We start from the raw sequence: 16900 nt of genomic DNA, 5'->3' as shown, positions 1-16900 counted from the left end.
AATCACTTGGCCTGGCCACATGTGTATAAAATCAAGCACTGAGGCATTCAGACTGTTTTTATAAAACATTTGTGAAAGACTGGGCCGCTCCCAGAAGCTCAGTGAATTCCAGCATGGAGCTGTCATGGGATGCCACCTGAGCAACAAATCCAGTCATGAAATTTCCTCGCTTCTGAATATTCCACAGTTTATTGTCAGCTCTATCATAAAAAATTGGACGAGTTTGGGAACAACAGCAACTTAGCCACTAAGTGATAGCCACGTGAACTGATGGGGAGGGGTCAGTGGATGCAAAGAGTTTGCCGACTTTCTGCAGTCAGTTGCTACAGAGCTCCAAACCTCATGTGACCTTCAGATTAGAGTAGTAGCACACAGAGCTTCATGGAATGGGTTTCTATGGCCGAGCAACTGCATCCAAGCCACCCATCACCAAGTACAATGCAAAGCGTCGAAAGCAGTGGTATAAAGCACGCCTCTACTGGACTCTAGAGCAGTGGAGATGTGTTCTCTGGAGTCAGGAATCACGCTTTTCCATCTGGTAATCTGATGGATACGTCTGAGTTTAGAAGTTGCCAGGAAAACGGTACAATGGGGACCAGACTAAGCACCGTGAAGGGCAACGAACTGGCGATGAATGCTGGGGCTGGATCTCTTTAAGGCGGTGAGAAGATGAGGTGAGTGTCCACAGCTGGTTCCAATAATCAGAGCAGAGCAGAGAGGGGAGGGGGAGGAGAGACTGCCAGAGGAACCATAACACCCACGAAAATGCTTTTTCATTTTCTTCTTCAACACCGCTTATTCTGTGACTTAATTAAAATAATAATGAAGATGGTATTTGACATTTCATTTTCTAAAGGTTTTCTGGTAAATTTGTAGCAAAATTCATTTAGAAATGTTTAATTTGACAGTTAAAATGGATTAACAGAAATACTTTTTAATTTTAAAAATGAAGCTGCATTTTTTGGCTCAAAATTAAAATGAAAAAGCAATACTTCAACATGCTTTTTCATTTTTTACTTAAAAACCGCTTATTCTGTGTCATTATTAAAATTAAAATGCAAAGAGGGGATCACATTTTCATTTTCACATCCACCCTGCGAATAGTGTCGCATAATTCAATTGTCCGGCTGCTAAGAGACACAGACATATGCTAGGAGCAGTGCGGCCAGGCTTGTAGCTTTGTGTTAGCGGCAGAGGAGAGGGCTCTGTGACGGTTGTGCAATCCTGATGATTTTACACAGCTTCTCGGGACTACTACAGCTGGAGACCCATCAAGAGCTCTAGCAGATTTCGCCATGCTAAATGTTTGCCATTTGCTGGTTGGACCAACACGTATCTTCTAAATGTTCTTTTATTACTGTTATGATTATTATTAAGGGTCTGCTCTCTCATAATTTTTTTAATCCGTGCGGTCAGTGCTTTTCCCTTGGCTGCAAGGACCGCAAAGAAGGGTTAGCATTAGGCTAATACCTTCTAAAATCATGAGCCGTGGGGGAACTTAAAACTCAGTGCCGGCAATGCCGCAATGAGCATCTTGGATGTAAATATGTTGGAATTACATCAGCCTTTATTTTGTCTGGACACTGGAAACACATTCATATGATGGTTTAGAGTTTGTCAGATCTGCGTAGCAGCACTTCCACCTTCGGCGATCTGGCTGCCGGTCCGAAGACAAAGCTAGTCTTGGGGGAAGTTTCGACGAGCCGCGGTGCATCCGAAGGAGGACCGCGAAAGGCGGAATTGCAGCTACGTAGTCCTGAGAAGCTGTGTACAATCATCAGGAGTGCACAACCGTCACAGAGCCCTCTCCTCTGCCGCTAACACAAAGCTACAAGCCTGGCCGCACTGCTCCTAGCATATGTCTGTGTGCTAGCCGGACACACGGAGCTAGCACTGACGTCATTGCCCTGCCTCCCCAATGGAAATGCTAAGTCCAATTGATATATGCAACACTATTCGCAGGTTGGATGTGAAAATGAGTCATTTGATGCAGTTACATTTTGAAAATTAAAAAGCATTTCTGTTAATCCATTTTAATTGTCAAATTAAACATTTCTAAATGAATTTTGCTACAAATTTACCAGAGAACTTTTTGAAAATGAAATGTCAAATACCATTTTCTTTATCCTTTTAATCAAGTGACAGAATAAGCGGTGTTGAAGAAGAAATGGAAAAAGCATTTTGAAGGAATGCTTTTTTTAAATTATTTTGAGTCAAAAAATGTAGCTTCATTTTGAAAATGAAAAAGGATTTCTGGTTTTGACTTTTATTTTTAATTATGCTACACAAATGCTTCCAGATGTACTAAGCATTTAATGTAATTCCCCAAAAGCAGAATGAATAGGTATTTTTTTGGGTGCACAAGTTATCTCATAAAAGCAATATTTTTAAAAATACACATTATATAATAGAAAAATAAAATAAAATCTGAATGATAGTTTATCATACCTGCAGAATGCTGCCCAACACAAACTTTCCTTTGACTTTGTTCCTTAGCAACACTTCTAAAACGTTGCATGCAACATAATAATATGTGTTTTGGAAACTGATATTGACTTCACTCTTGCACATTTTGGACATGTCACACAGCCTCTACATACATTTGCATGTGCATATTGCATGGTCGAAAATTGGTCATACATGAATATACATGGAGAAAGTGAAACTTTCACAGATGTAATATTACGAACGAACCACTTTTAAACCATGGAAGGAGTACGAGTAAACCACACAAAGAAAGCGTAAATCAACTTAGAACATGCACCATGCATGTTTTATTGCGCTGTTTGTATGAAATTCATTAGTGATTCATGCATCAATTACATAATTTGAACGTGATATATGCCCCATATACGCAATGTAAAAGTTATACATTAGTCGTACATGTGTGAAAAGTCCATTAGACATATGTGGGCACATGTGGAACGGTTGTGGAAAGCCACAAATTTACGTATGCACATCGCAAAAATCACGCAGAATTATTTACGTAATAATTTACATAATACACAATAATTGCGTATAAACTACGGAAATTATGCCTAAACTGTGTAGTTCTCAACCGAACAACAATTTGGAGTAGCTCAAAACCGAATTCATGTAAAGACCTGTTGGCCGGAACACTCGATGGTTATCTGCGCACAACAAATGAGGAACACTAGAAACACATGTGTATATCACTTTTGTATCACGAAAGACAATAATTTCAAATGGGGAAAATGTGCAAAATGTACGTATAGTGGCTGTGTGACAAGGCCTTAAGGTAATAAAAAAAGAAAACGCTCCTTCCTGAGATCTGAAACATCTTCACAATACAGGATGCTACAACAGACTATGCTGATAGATGTACTTTTGTCAGTGCCCAGGTCAGCTATTTCAGAAACATAACTCACATTTAAGATATTAGCTATAACGGACAACAAAATCTTATTTGTAGTTGTACAAAAATCATGTTCTTTTTCCTCTCCTATTGTGTTTTTTATACATGCACATGCTCTGTTGTTCACATCAGAGCATGATGGAATTTTGTGTCTTTTTGGACAGGAAATGAGTACTTTCCTTACTGAGAAGTAGGTCTTTGTGAATGGCTTTAAATCAAAGATTATAGTCTCTCCAGTTTTCAATTCAGTGAATGCCACGTGTTTGTGCTGAATTGTGTTTGGATTTTTCAACAGATGATGGTGGAACATAGTGAAACTCAGATGACTGCTTATTGGTAGAGTCTGAATGTTAACAATTGTCTCAGAAATTTATATGATATGGGATTTCTCTTTTTTTTGTAAACATGGCTTGCCGAAAAGGTCTGACTACTTACTTTGCTTTCAAAATTATAAGCTGTGCTGCAGGTGCATTTATTCATTCTGAGCCAGCCTCTAGGTTGGTCAGGAAGGCCCTCTTACAGACTAAGCTCCAACTGAAACAGTAATTACACGTGAGCAGATGGCACGGCTCGAGGACTCTCTTTCCTCACTCTCTTTCGTCCAGAACCACCACCTGCAGCACACTTGCTCCAAATGCCCTCAAAGGATGGCTACACATAGATTACTGTCCACAGTACAAACTCCCCTGCCCCTGTTATTGGTCTTGACTCTGTCTCTCTATATAAATATATATAATTATTTTTATTTAGAAAAACCTTACCAATAGGGTTAAATGTCAAATAACTTCTCTACTGGTCCATTTTTAGACAATCCAAAAGAATTTGAAAACTGAAATCACATTTCAAGAAATGTATAAATTATTTTTACTTGGGAAACATTGTTTATTAAATGCAATAATTTGTTAATCCCTCATTTCCTAGTGGGAAAAAAAATGTTTTCCATTTTTTTTTCTTTTCTGTAATTTGTCAGGTTTACTAAAGACAAGGCATTTTGTTTTGTTTATTCTGTTCTTGTTTTCCCCATTCTTTTCTGTCTTCCAGCACTTATGTGGTATATGTATATATACACTATATAAAATATATATATATATATCTTTTTTTTTTTTTTTTTTCTACAAGGATTGCCAGAAACCCCAAAGATTTTTCCTTTGTTGTGGTTGTAGTTATTTGACTTGAAGTAAAATCTCTGAGGAATAACATGTTTTTAACTCATAAAAATTTAACCTTTAAATTAAATGTCGCTGATTAATGGTTCTTTCCAATATATATAATTAATGGGGCTGGAAATGTAAGAAACAAATTGGAAATATACTGTGATTTCCAGCAGGCATGCCAAAAAGTATTAAAGTGCTGCAACAGTGAGACTGAGTGGAATAGATGCTAACTGTGCAGCCCATGTCCTTTCTGTTGTCTTTGAAATATGCTGGTCATTTATGAGGTGGGAATACAAATATTGTCTATGTGGTTTTTGTTTCAAAGGGTCATTGCAGACAGTCAGAAATACGGAAACAACAAAAAGCTTAAAACGTCGAACTAAACTTTAGTATAATGTCTTCAGAGTTGAATGTAATTGATGTGTTTAAATGTTTTTGATAGAGATGTGGCAGACTTATCTTGATCTTTCATCAAATAAATAGAAATACAGTACATCCCACTGAGCGACCTGATAACTGGACTGTAGATCCATGCACTTGTTTTTACTCAAATCAGCAATATGAGTTTGTGCTGGAAACCACAATCAACAATTGTATTGTTAAAGGAAATAAGTAATCTTTCTCCCATCCCTACTCGTCATGCATGTTAGCTATAAAACTGTCAGCCAGCTGAAGCAATTACAGAGCAGTTTGATCCAACAACACCCCAACGGTTGGCTGCTCACTGTAATTCTTCATTTCACATCTCTCAGGGTCCGGTTGACAGAGCCATTGTCCTACATGCTCTTAAAGAAGTTGCTGGTGCTGGCCTTCACTGTATCTAATGACCATAGGCGCTTTCGTTTTGCCGCTGTGTTGTTGTGATACTTAGTCCTAAACCAGTGTACGGACAACCTTTGTCCTTTAATAGCTCACCTTTCCTTACATTTGTGAATAAAGACATTTTTTGTCTTTCTGTAAGAAAAAGTAGTCTGCTTTTAACCACCCACAATGAAGTCATTACAACTGGAAAGAGGTGCAGAACATTATGTAAGACTCATAAAACTACTTACTGTGGTAAATCGAAGCAAATGGCTAAATAGAGAACCAGCATTCCTGCATCCAGATAGTCAGGAGACTTATAAAAGTGACATGCACATCTTAGAATGGAAAGGAAATGAAAAGTCAGTGAGATGCAAAGTTAGTATCTATACGGTGAGCTTGTCTGCAAAGGTTGGACATTTACAGTTAATGTCGCTGTAATTTCTGGAAAACTGACAAAGGGGGATTTAATTTAGATTATGAGAAAAGCCTCATAAAGGGTAAATTATTTGATGCACTTTATTGATGTGCACAACAATAAATAACCAAAAGCAAAGAGAAGTAAAAGAGTCTTTAAATCAATATAGCACGGTATACAGACAAGAAAAGTATATATGAACATATATTTATATTCATAGTTAATCAATTATATATATATATATATATATATATATATATATATATATATATATATATATATATATATATATAAAGACGCCCTTCTCACCCTTCCGCGGGTGGGTACTCACACAAGCTCGGGTCCTCTACCAGAGGCCTGGGAGCTTGAAGGTCCTGTGCAGTATCTTAGCTGTTCCTAGCACTGTGCTTTACTGGACTGAGATGTCTGAGGTCTTTCCAGGTATCTGTTGTAGCCACTCCTCCAGCTTGGGGGTTACTGCCCCGAGTGCTCCAATTACCACAGGCACCACTGTCACCTCCACTTTCCAGGCTTTCTCTAGTTCTTTTCTGAGTCCCTGGTATTTCTAGAGTTTGTCATGGTCCTTCTTCCTGATGTTCCCATCGCTTGGCACTGCCACATCCACCACAACGACTTTCCTCTGTTCTTTGTCCACCACTACAATGTCTGGTTGGTTCGTCATTACCATTCTATCGGTCTGGATCTGGAAGTCCCCTTTCATTCTCTGCCACCTTCGGAGGTGTTTCCCATTTTTACCGTGGTGTTTAAAGTTCATATTCTGCACACATGTTCCTGTATATTATTCCAGCCACTTGATTGTGGCGTTCCATATATGCTTTACCTGCAAGCATCTTACACCCTGCAGTTATGTGCTGGACGCACAGCCTACACCTTGGGTCTTGTCTGGTGTGGTAGATCTGAGCCTCTATCGCTCTGGTGCTCAGGGGTTGTTCCTGAGCGGCCGGGATGAGTGCTTCAGTGCTGTCCTGTAGACTCTTAGCATATAGCTTGATGTCATCCATGTAGAGGAGGTGACTGATGTTGACCCCATTTCTGAGACGGTATCCATAGCCAGTCTTGTTGATTATTTGGCTGACGGGGCTTCAGACCTATGCAGAACAGCAGTGGGGAGAGAGCATCACCTTGGTATATCCCACATTTGATGGGTACTTGTGCAAGGGGCTTCCCATTGGCTTCAAGGGTGGTTTTCCACCACTTCATTGATTTTACTATGAAGGCTCTTAGAGTCCTATTGATGTTGTACAGCTCCAGGCATTCAGTGATCCACGTGTGTGGCATTGAGTCATAGGCTTTCGTGTAATTAATCCAGGCTGTGCACATGTTGGTGTGTCGTGACCTGCAGTCTTGAGCGACTGTTCTGTCGACCAGGAGTTGGTGTTTGGCTCCTCTGGAGTCTCTACCAATGCCCTTCTTTGTGTTGCTCATCTATTGATCCATGTGCCTATTTATCTTGGTTGCAATGATGCCTGACATGAGCTTCCATGTTGTGGAGAGACAGTTAATTGGCCGGTAGTTGGATGGACTGCACCCTTTGAGGGATCCTTCTGGATCAGGATCGTTCGCCCCTCTGTTAGCCATTCAGGGTGCGTCCCATCTCTTAGTAGCTGGTTCATTTGTGCTGTCAGGCGCTCTTGGAGTGCGGTGAGTTTCTTTAGCCAGTCGGCATGTATCATGTCAGGGCCCGGTGCTGTCCAGTTCTTCATTCCTAAGACTTTTTATTGGATGTTTGCCACTGTGATGGTTACCGGATTCTGCTCAGGGAGATTGCTATGTTCTTTTCTCAGAGAGACCAGCCACTGGGAAATTTTTTTATTTGCTGTCTTTTTCTCCCATATACCTTTCCAGTACTGTTCAGTTTCTTGCCTTGGTGGGTCTGCTCAGCTGTTTTGACCCTGCCACTGAGCGTACACTTTCGCAGGTTGAGTTGTGAACAGCTTGTTTATCCTTCTGGCTTCATTGTCTCTTGTGTACCTCTTTAGGCGGCTGCTCAAAGCTAGGAGCCTTTGTTTGGCAGTTTCCAGTGCTTCAGGTATGGGCATCTGGCTGTATCTCTTAGGTACTTGCTTTCTCATTGTACCTCTTTGAGCCTCTGTCAGCTTACTCACATCCTTCACAGTTGCCTTGATTATGGCCTCTAACTGTTGATTCCATGGTGGGTATTGTTTTCTCCCATGGTTGCTCTTATAGCCAAGCATCTCAAGGATCACTGTTGCTGAGGTGTAAACCAGTTCATTGGTTTCTGTGATTGTTGTGGTAGGGATTGCCCTCAATGCTTCATTCACAGCTTCCAGGAGACTTTCAGGCGGTACCTCACTTAACCATTGTAGCTGGTGTCGGGGTTGCCTAGTGTTCATTCTAGACATGATCTTGTCTTACAGGTCAGTTGCTGCCTCGCTCAGCGTATCTGGGATTGTTGGAGCTGTGTACCCAAGCTCAGGGTGAGAGTGTGGTATAGCCTCCTGTCTGACCTGCTGTTCTGGCTCCCCTGTGATGATATTGACGTTGCAATTGTATTGTACCGCTTCAATCTCAAGTTGTGATAGGATTTGCCGTTTGTAGATGTTAGAGCATTGGCCTACCAGTTTTTTGGCAGTTAGCCTTGATTGTGGGTTTCAAAGCAGCCGTTCATTCCACATTCTCTGCATGTAACCCCTCTGGGTGAAGGGTGCCATTACTTTATATATAGAGATATAAATCTCTCTCTATATATAGTTATAGATATATATCTAATAATAGATATGTAGATAGAAATATTGATCAAAGGGCCAACAAGTGCTAAACATCTCTGGGAACTCCTTCAAGACTGTTGGTAGACCGTTTCAGGTGACTACCTCTTGAAGCTCATCAAGAGAATGCCAAGAATGTGCACAGCAGTAATCAAAGCAAAAGCACCTAGACTATCACATATATTCAGTTGTATCACATTCCTTTGTTATTTATATAATTCCACGTGTATTAATTCATAGTTTTTCAGTGTGAATCTTCAATTTTCATCGTAAAACTCTCTGAATGAGAAGGTGTATGGAGTTAATTCAGTCTCAATAATCAGAAATGCACACAACCGGTTTTACAAATGCACACGCTCCGATTCACAAATGTCATTTTATGCAAACGTGAAAAATAAATTCGGAAATACACACCCTGTGTTTCACAAACACACAGATTGTGTTTCACACATGCACACTAAATGTTTTACAAATGCACAATAAGTGTTTCTCACAAATGTGCACACTGTGTTTCACAAAAAACATTTTAGAAATTCACAATAAATGTATCAGAAATGCACAGTAAGTGCTTCACAAACATGATTTTTAGGTACACATGTGATGTGAACTCACAGATCATTCGAACTGCAGACTGTGCATTCAAAATCCCGTTCTCGTTTGTGAATCTCCCCGTGTGTGTGAGAGAATTTTCTACGGTGAATATTGAGACTCATCTGACGGAGCGGGTCAACTAATGTCACCATTGGCTAGTGAATCTGTCAATCAAACTCATCGGCAAAGCAGGCGGGTTCGCTTTTAACCAATCGAATGGCCCCTTACACTTTCTCTACGCTTTCTGCGGGTGGCAAAAGCCCCGCCCTTTTTTGATTCTGGACCAGTCGGTCGTTAGCGTGTTAGCCTTAGCATGGCTTGTCGGTTTATTGCCTTCGGTTGTCAAAAATTACTGGCTTGTGCAACTTTTCAGTGGACCTGGAAGCAAGGCAACAGTGGTTGAATGCAGTTGACATTGAATCCATCGAACTCTGTACTGGTCATGAGATTTAAAATGAATGTTTCACTCGGGATAGTTTGTACGTTATTCTCTTAGCTTTCATGCTAGCGTCATTTCAACACTCAGACACGGTTCCCTTCGGTTTTGATCATATGAAGGTGGAGGAGAAAAATCTTCAACTTCCACAGGTTTTGTGGAGAAACTGGCATCACTTTGCTCCGTACCACGCAGTGGGACTACATTACCTCAAGTTCATCTCACTGTCAATCACAGATACCCAATACACCCCCCCTGCTCAGCCCGAAGTCACTTTGCTTGACCTTAATTTTATTTTTTTAATAACTCAAATGTCATTGATTTTATATTGTAACCATATACATATACACCTCTTGGCCAGGTCACCCTTGCAAAAAAGATCCTCATCTCTCTGGGTTTTATAGCTGGTTAAATACTACACAACAAAAGATGGTCATAGAACAACAAAGTGCAAACATTCACCCTTTATTGCAGAGTAAAATTCAGTGAAAACATGGACAGATTAAAACATCAAAATTTAAGCAAATGTGGGATCTCTACTGATTTGAATTTTATTTAAACTGGAACTAATTTTCATAACTTCCTTACATACAATGAAGTCCCTTGAACAATACAGCAGTATTGATTTGAACTCTGTCTTGCTCCCCTCAGTCTCTCTTCTTCTGTATGTAATTATGTCGCCTAAATTAAGTTCTAAACACACTGGACAGTAAAGATGTAGGTCCACTCCCAAACGGTCTGAATTCCACAATGGATTGATGTCGTCTTGCAGTTCCAACATTTGTGGACCCAAAAGAGGACTGTCCCATACCAGGACATTGATCCCAGGATGAGGTTCAGTCATGGATCCACTCTCCTCCCATTCAATCTCTGGAACCAGCATACCCTGACAAAAAAAAAAAAAAAAAAAAGATACTGTTTATGAACAGCACTGTTTTTTTGTGTTTTAGATTATGTAGGAACAGTGACCGACTAATAATAACTTATATTGTTGCTTGCAGGCAGACCTCATATCTCCATAACTGTTTATAATTTGCAAATAAGTGAACCTTAACAAAGTAGTGACATTAGTACATCTGATGGCTCATAAGGCCATGCATTGTGATGCATTTTGAACTTGCAGATGTGCTATTCTTCCTACAAACAAACAATTTAGGGAAATTGTTTGCACCACACAACAATAATCCTTTTCATTCGTTTTCGACGAAAATTCACTGTAGTCATTATGATTTCATGATACTCTTCTTGATACTTTCCACTTTAGTCAAACTGCACACAAATCAGTTGTCCAGTACAGTGAGATTAAATAAAGCATTTACCCGGGGATCAGAAACAGGGTTCTGGGTCAAGCCCAACTGCCACGGCTGATTTGGTGTCATGCTTTGCTCCGTCCTGATTGGATGGCTGTCCCACGCGTCACTAAAGACATCCAAACTGGCCTGAATGCGTGGTAGAAAAATGTAATGGCTGCAGAATACGTGATGTGACTGATATTGAGCAAGTCTTGGTCCTCAGGAGAGAGCAGGATGTTGTAATATAAACCAGTAACACTCACGAAGACATCACACCAGAGGAGCTCAATCCTGTATTTGGAAAAAAGCAAAAAGAAATATTATATTGTCAGATTTATTTTTAATACATCATTCACTTTTATGTATCAGGGCTCCAGACTAACTTTTTTCACTAGGAGCATAGTGGCCCCTAACTGAAAATTTTAGGGGCACAACCAGAAAATTTAGGGTCGCATACCGTAAATCAACATTCTAACCAAATCTACTAATTTCCACTGTATTACAAATAAATACTTTAATAATAGATGCAGAAATTACAATGTGCTGTTTCTAATTCAGTGTCATATTTTATTCTGCACTTTTGAAGATGCAACATGAAGGTAAACTGACATCACCATCGCTGTCACGACAGTACAACTAAGTAAAAATAGTTAAAAAAATACCATGCATTTAGAATAAAAAAAGTTTTTAGTAACAAGTGATTACCGTAGTAACCTTTCGTAATTTCACAGTTTCAAACAATACTTAAATGTATGTAAATATTAGAGGATGGAAATTCATGTTGGTCACACCAAATAGGTTTAGCCAAGATGCACAATAAGCGTGTTTGAGATCACCCAGATGGACGCAACACTGCACAGATCACCTGGTGTGTGACGTATATTTTTGTTTTTGCTCCAACATCACCTGTCAATCAAAACAAAAATATCCCGAGAAAGGGGTGAGAGCAAGACACCAATCAGAGCGAACGCAGCTGGAAATTTAGTATTGAACTGACTAAAAGCTGCCCTACAGACTAGGGTTGTGCCGATGGACGATATCATCGTCCATCGTGATGGGTGACTGACATCCCGATGGAGAGACCACCATCGTGATGCCACGCCCCCGCCACGTTGCGCGTCGACATCATAAGCCGCGGTTACATGTACAAAATATCTTGATGGGATCAATGGTCGGATTGGAATCCAACCGTGTACATGGGCCCAGAAAAATGTTTTCAGAATATAAAAACGTTCACTAAGGTCACAATTTCGGTCGGAATAAATCATTCGCACACGCGCAGTATTCGCACATGCGCAGTTTGAAAACCGGAAGAGGATACAACTTCCGCCGAGCGGCTTTTTTTCCAAACTTTATTGAAGGTAACAATTCAATACAAAACGATAACAGCGGCGAGCAGCTATATACATTGACATGTCAGCTCGGTAAAATACGAGACGATCTTCTAAACGTGCTTTTAATAATGTTACGGTTATTATGAAACACCTGTTCGCTCATCATTTGAATTTTAATCCGTGTGGTCAGTGCTTTTTCTGAACGTAGCCAGGATTAGCAGTATGCTAACACGGGCTAACAACATTAGCTTTGGATGGTGCTGCTTGCTGGCTGCACGTAAACATGTAAGAATAACATCAGCCTTTATTTAGTCGGGACACGACTGGAAACACAAATCCACGTGATTGATTGAATGTTTTCTAAGGACTGAGCGAAATTTCTGCTTTGAAGCTCAAACCGCTGTGTGTGCTGACGATCCGAACTGTGCTCAGACACACGTTTAGATCCGGTTCTGAGTTTTATAGCTCGTACCCCTAGAGCTGCGGGACGGATCGCAGTCTTAAATCTCCCACACATACCGCTCATGTACCCCCCCCCCCTTCCCATCAAACATAAAGCTGTAAATCCGCCCTCCGCCGGTCCACTTCGCTAGTTAAGTGCAGGAGCGGACCACTTCTTTTCTATTTTGCTTGTTACTTTTTCTGTTAAAGTCACTTCCCTCAGTTTATACTGGATCATCGCGGATTAACCATTAGTTGGGAAATAAAATGAAAAAAGCAAAATAACGAATAGCAGTTATATAAGAACGAAAAATGTAAAAATACCACCCCCCCCCCCGACGATGTCATCGTCCATCCCGATGGTTGACAGCAAACATCGTCAACGGCCAAATTAGGGGACATCGCCCAACCCTACTACAGACTACAAAACAATGCATTATGGGACATGCGTCCTGATGGGTTTTTTGTAGTTCACTGATCAATTAAAATAATTTAAAATACCAACTGATTAAAAAAAGGCTACATCCATTACAAAACATTAAAATAATTATAAAAGATGTAATATCACAGCTCATACTTAGGGGGAGAGGCATATTAAAACGAAATTGAATGTTAAGGACAACTCCTAATTCCTGGTCTCTTTCAGTCTCGCTGCAGCTTCGACTTCATGCGAGTTTGAGACCCCTGCTGTACACTCTGTCACTGGTACAATAGCTGCAGGTCGGAAGAACGAATCAATAGTTCGCTTGCTCATAGCTCAGACGCACATATCAGGTTGTGATGATATTTGTCTCCGTTTCCTTCCCACGGATGTTTACGCGCGCTCGATTATCTCTAGGCCCCGCCCCTCCACATATTTTAGCCACTTGCAGTGACTTTCCCTATTCTTCTCAGACGCATTGGCCGCCTCAGGCATCACTCAATGAAACGCGAGTGTGTGCTCGCGTGTGCTCGCGTGTGCTCCAGTCTCATGAGTATTCGCGCGAGTGTGTGTGTCTGCCTGCGTGCGTGCGTGTGCGCTCGCGTCTCATTGATGATTTCATCTCTCATTTCATCGATCATTGACGTGCTCCTTTCATGTTTAATGTATAAAAAATACGGAGGGTGGAGGAGGCAAATTTACTGGTAGCACATGTGCGACTGGGTGTAAAATTCAGTCGCACACTCTCAAATTTTGGTCGCAAAATGCGACCAAATGGACGCAGTCTGGAGCCCTGTGTATATATTAAAGCTTCTAAAACTAGGTTCAACTCACCGTTGATTGTGTGTACACTTTTCCCACAATGAACCCGTTTGTGTCAGTTGTACGTACTGTGAGCATTAACTCGGCTATGCCCACATTTTCTCCTACGTGATCTCCTCTCACCCTGACAATAACATGAAAATCATGTCTCAAACACATAATTACAAATGCATCGCCAATACGGTACACATCAGTTTAAAATGTAATGTTCTTATGTATGATGCCAATAAGTAGAATTTCTAGGTTAAAAAAATTGCAGGAGTGGGTTACATGTATCACTGGGGAAAAAATGAGGTGAGAGAGACTGTTAAGGGGGGGTAAAATGTTATTCATGAGGGGAAAGAGTTTTAGAGTTGCCTTTGTTTATGGAGAGGAGTCTAAAAAAAGTAATTTTATTTTTGTACAAATAACCAAGTACTTATACTGCCTGATATGTGAATAAAATATTTCTTTATGAATGACATGAATACCTCAGAGGAAAGCCATAAACGTTCACAGCGTCACTGAAGAAGGCCAAATGGGTGTCTGCACAGTTGTTGTCTGCTATCTTCTCAGGTACAGGATACATGGAATACAAGTACAAATACTTTCAACTGACAGATGTTTACGGCGGCAAAAATGCTAAATTCCCAATTGACAGGTAAAACAGTAATACAATAGGATGATAAAATATGAAATAGAATAGAAGGGTATTTAATAATCCCTGAGGAAATTTTTTAAAAATGGCCATCTTAAAAAAACATAAACACACATGCATTACAAATAGAAATATCACAAAATAAAAAGATTGATAAAAAAAGGTAAATAATTGGAAAATCAGTGGGTAAAATTAAAAGAAATTACTTGTAAGATCCCCTGCCAGAGAGTTGTATTGCCTGATGGCACGAGGAACAAAAGATTGTCACGCTGTCACGCTTCAGTAATTCCTAGAGAATAAATAAAAAAAACAACAAACATGGATTAGATAATTTAGCTGTCTTATCTTAAATTACATAATTTTCAAATATATGAAAGGGGAATTTTTTTAAAACACTCTTGCTATGATTACTTGAGCTTGTAGTAAAGAACACCTTTAAAAAAATCAGAGACAAGACACTGATCACAGGAAGCCTGTGTGTAATACTTACAGTAACTTCTACTCTAATCACTGTTGACAGCTGATTTCTCCCATCCACCCTTTCTGTGACTACTTATCGACTACAAAACAGCCTAAAAACATAATGTTTGGGATTCTTGTCATTACGTCATTGGAAGTAAAGATACGGGGATTTTAGTGGCTGACACTCTGACACAATCTCACAGGGCTGGTCATCACAATGAATACGGGTTCTAACGTTAGAAACTTAATGAGGCTGCTTTCATTCAACAGACAGTGGATTCATGTCTGTTATATTTAAAAAATGCCGTTTTCATGAATGTCATATGAATTAACTTTGTTGCACATATCCACCCCGTCTTAAAGTCTGGGTTGTGAAAATGCTGTGTCTAACTTTAACCCGGATCGCGTTTACATAAGGCAGCACACGGAACAACTAGCTAGTTAGCATAGCATAGCATCAGTGTTTAAACAAATCGCCGTCTCCAAATCAATACTTTTTATTAAACTTTCTTTGCTGCTGTAAATCCGGCATGCTTTTCCCCTTAGTTCCTTATGAATCATGTTAAGAACCTACAGATCATTGGCTGTAGACGCTAGCTTGAACCGACACCGGCTTGAACTTCACTCACACTCACACAGCCACAACTTGCACAGGCTAAGCAAAACAAAGCTAAGCTAATTTGCGGTGGGGGTACTCTGCAAACGACTCGGCTGCAGTGTTCATAAAGCATTCACACATGTCACTTGGCAAAGGAGAACGCTTCAACTTAGTATTCAATAACATTACAGGACGTACAACGAGGGAATGATCAAATAAATGCATTACTTACGGGCTGAGACTGATCCCGTTCAGAAGACCTCTCCGCCATGTTTGCCGCCCGCGTCCTCCCAACTGCTGTGCTGAACAGCTCCCTCCCTCGTCACTTTGAAAGTGAGGAGTGTAAGGGGCCATTCGATTGGTTAAAAGCGAACCCGCCTGCTTTGCCGATGAGTTTGATTGACAGATTCACTAGCCAATGGTGACATTAGTTGACCCGCTCCGTCAGATGAGTCTCAATATTCACCGTAGAAAATTCTCTCACACACACGGGGAGATTCACAAACGAGAACGGGATTTTGAATGCACAGTCTGCAGTTCGAATGATCTGTGAGTTCACATCACATGTGTACCTAAAAATCATGTTTGTGAAGCACTTACTGTGCATTTCTGATACATTTATTGTGAATTTCTAAAATGTTTTTTGTGAAACACAGTGTGCACATTTGTGAGAAACACTTATTGTGCATTTGTAAAACATTTAGTGTGCATTTGTGAAACACAATCTGTGTGTTTGTGAAACACAGGGTGTGTATTTCCGAATTTATTTTTCACGTTTGCATAAAATGACATTTGTGAATCGGAGCGTGTGCATTTGTAAAACCGGTTGTGTGCATTTCTGATTATTGAGACTGAATTAACTCCATAAAGGTGTGTCCAAACTTTTGGTCTGTACTGTATATACACACACATGCATTCACACACACACGCACACCCAGACACATATATATATATACCGTAAATTCCGGGTTATAAAGGCCGCACCCACCTATTTTAACGTGCTCTAATGTTTTTGTACATACACAAGCCGCATCAGTATACAAGCCGCTGCCTCGACAAAGCGCGTCCTGACTACCAGAGTGTGCATGGCTCATTACCACACTCTGGGCAGGTACTGGCCTTGTCTCAAGCTCATGTATCTAATTACACCCACATCTGAAACAGCATGCACCTCTATTCTGTTCACAAGTTCCTCAGTTATGGGTTTTTTTATTTTATTTTATTTTTATTTTTTTTAACTTATTGACAAACTAGGTATCATACATAATATTACTAACAGTAACCATATAATCAACATTACATCCCTCAGTTATGATGAGGAAATTTACATCCGCGATCCCCCATTTCCCATGAGTATTAGGGGCTAAAGG

At 40.2% G+C, this 16900-nt stretch overlaps 1 long non-coding RNA gene across 7 annotated transcripts; it reads right to left on the bottom strand.

Annotated features, from left to right (window-relative positions):
* Positions 1-9972: 9972 nt before the first annotated feature.
* Positions 9973-16363, bottom strand: LOC144991211 (uncharacterized). 7 transcript variants are annotated; one of them, XR_013655180.1, is made up of 6 exons: positions 14961-16348; positions 14677-14759; positions 14304-14380; positions 13846-13957; positions 10843-11106; positions 9973-10409 (listed from the first exon to the last, which is right to left on the bottom strand). It is a non-coding gene; the product is annotated as an uncharacterized LOC144991211 (long non-coding RNA). The 7 variants fall into 7 exon arrangements; XR_013655179.1 differs by having other exon boundaries at positions 14304-14759; positions 14961-16357; XR_013655178.1 differs by having other exon boundaries at positions 13846-14380; positions 14961-16355.
* Between the last annotated feature and the right edge of the window lie 537 nt (positions 16364-16900).

Source organism: Oryzias latipes, chromosome 3 (genome assembly GCF_053564925.1).
Source record: "Oryzias latipes strain Hd-rR chromosome 3, Olatipes_Hd-rR_3.1".
NCBI lineage: Eukaryota > Metazoa > Chordata > Actinopteri > Beloniformes > Adrianichthyidae > Oryzias > Oryzias latipes.
Note: the sequence above shows the minus strand (reverse complement) of the source record. Positions and strands in the feature narration are given on the sequence as shown.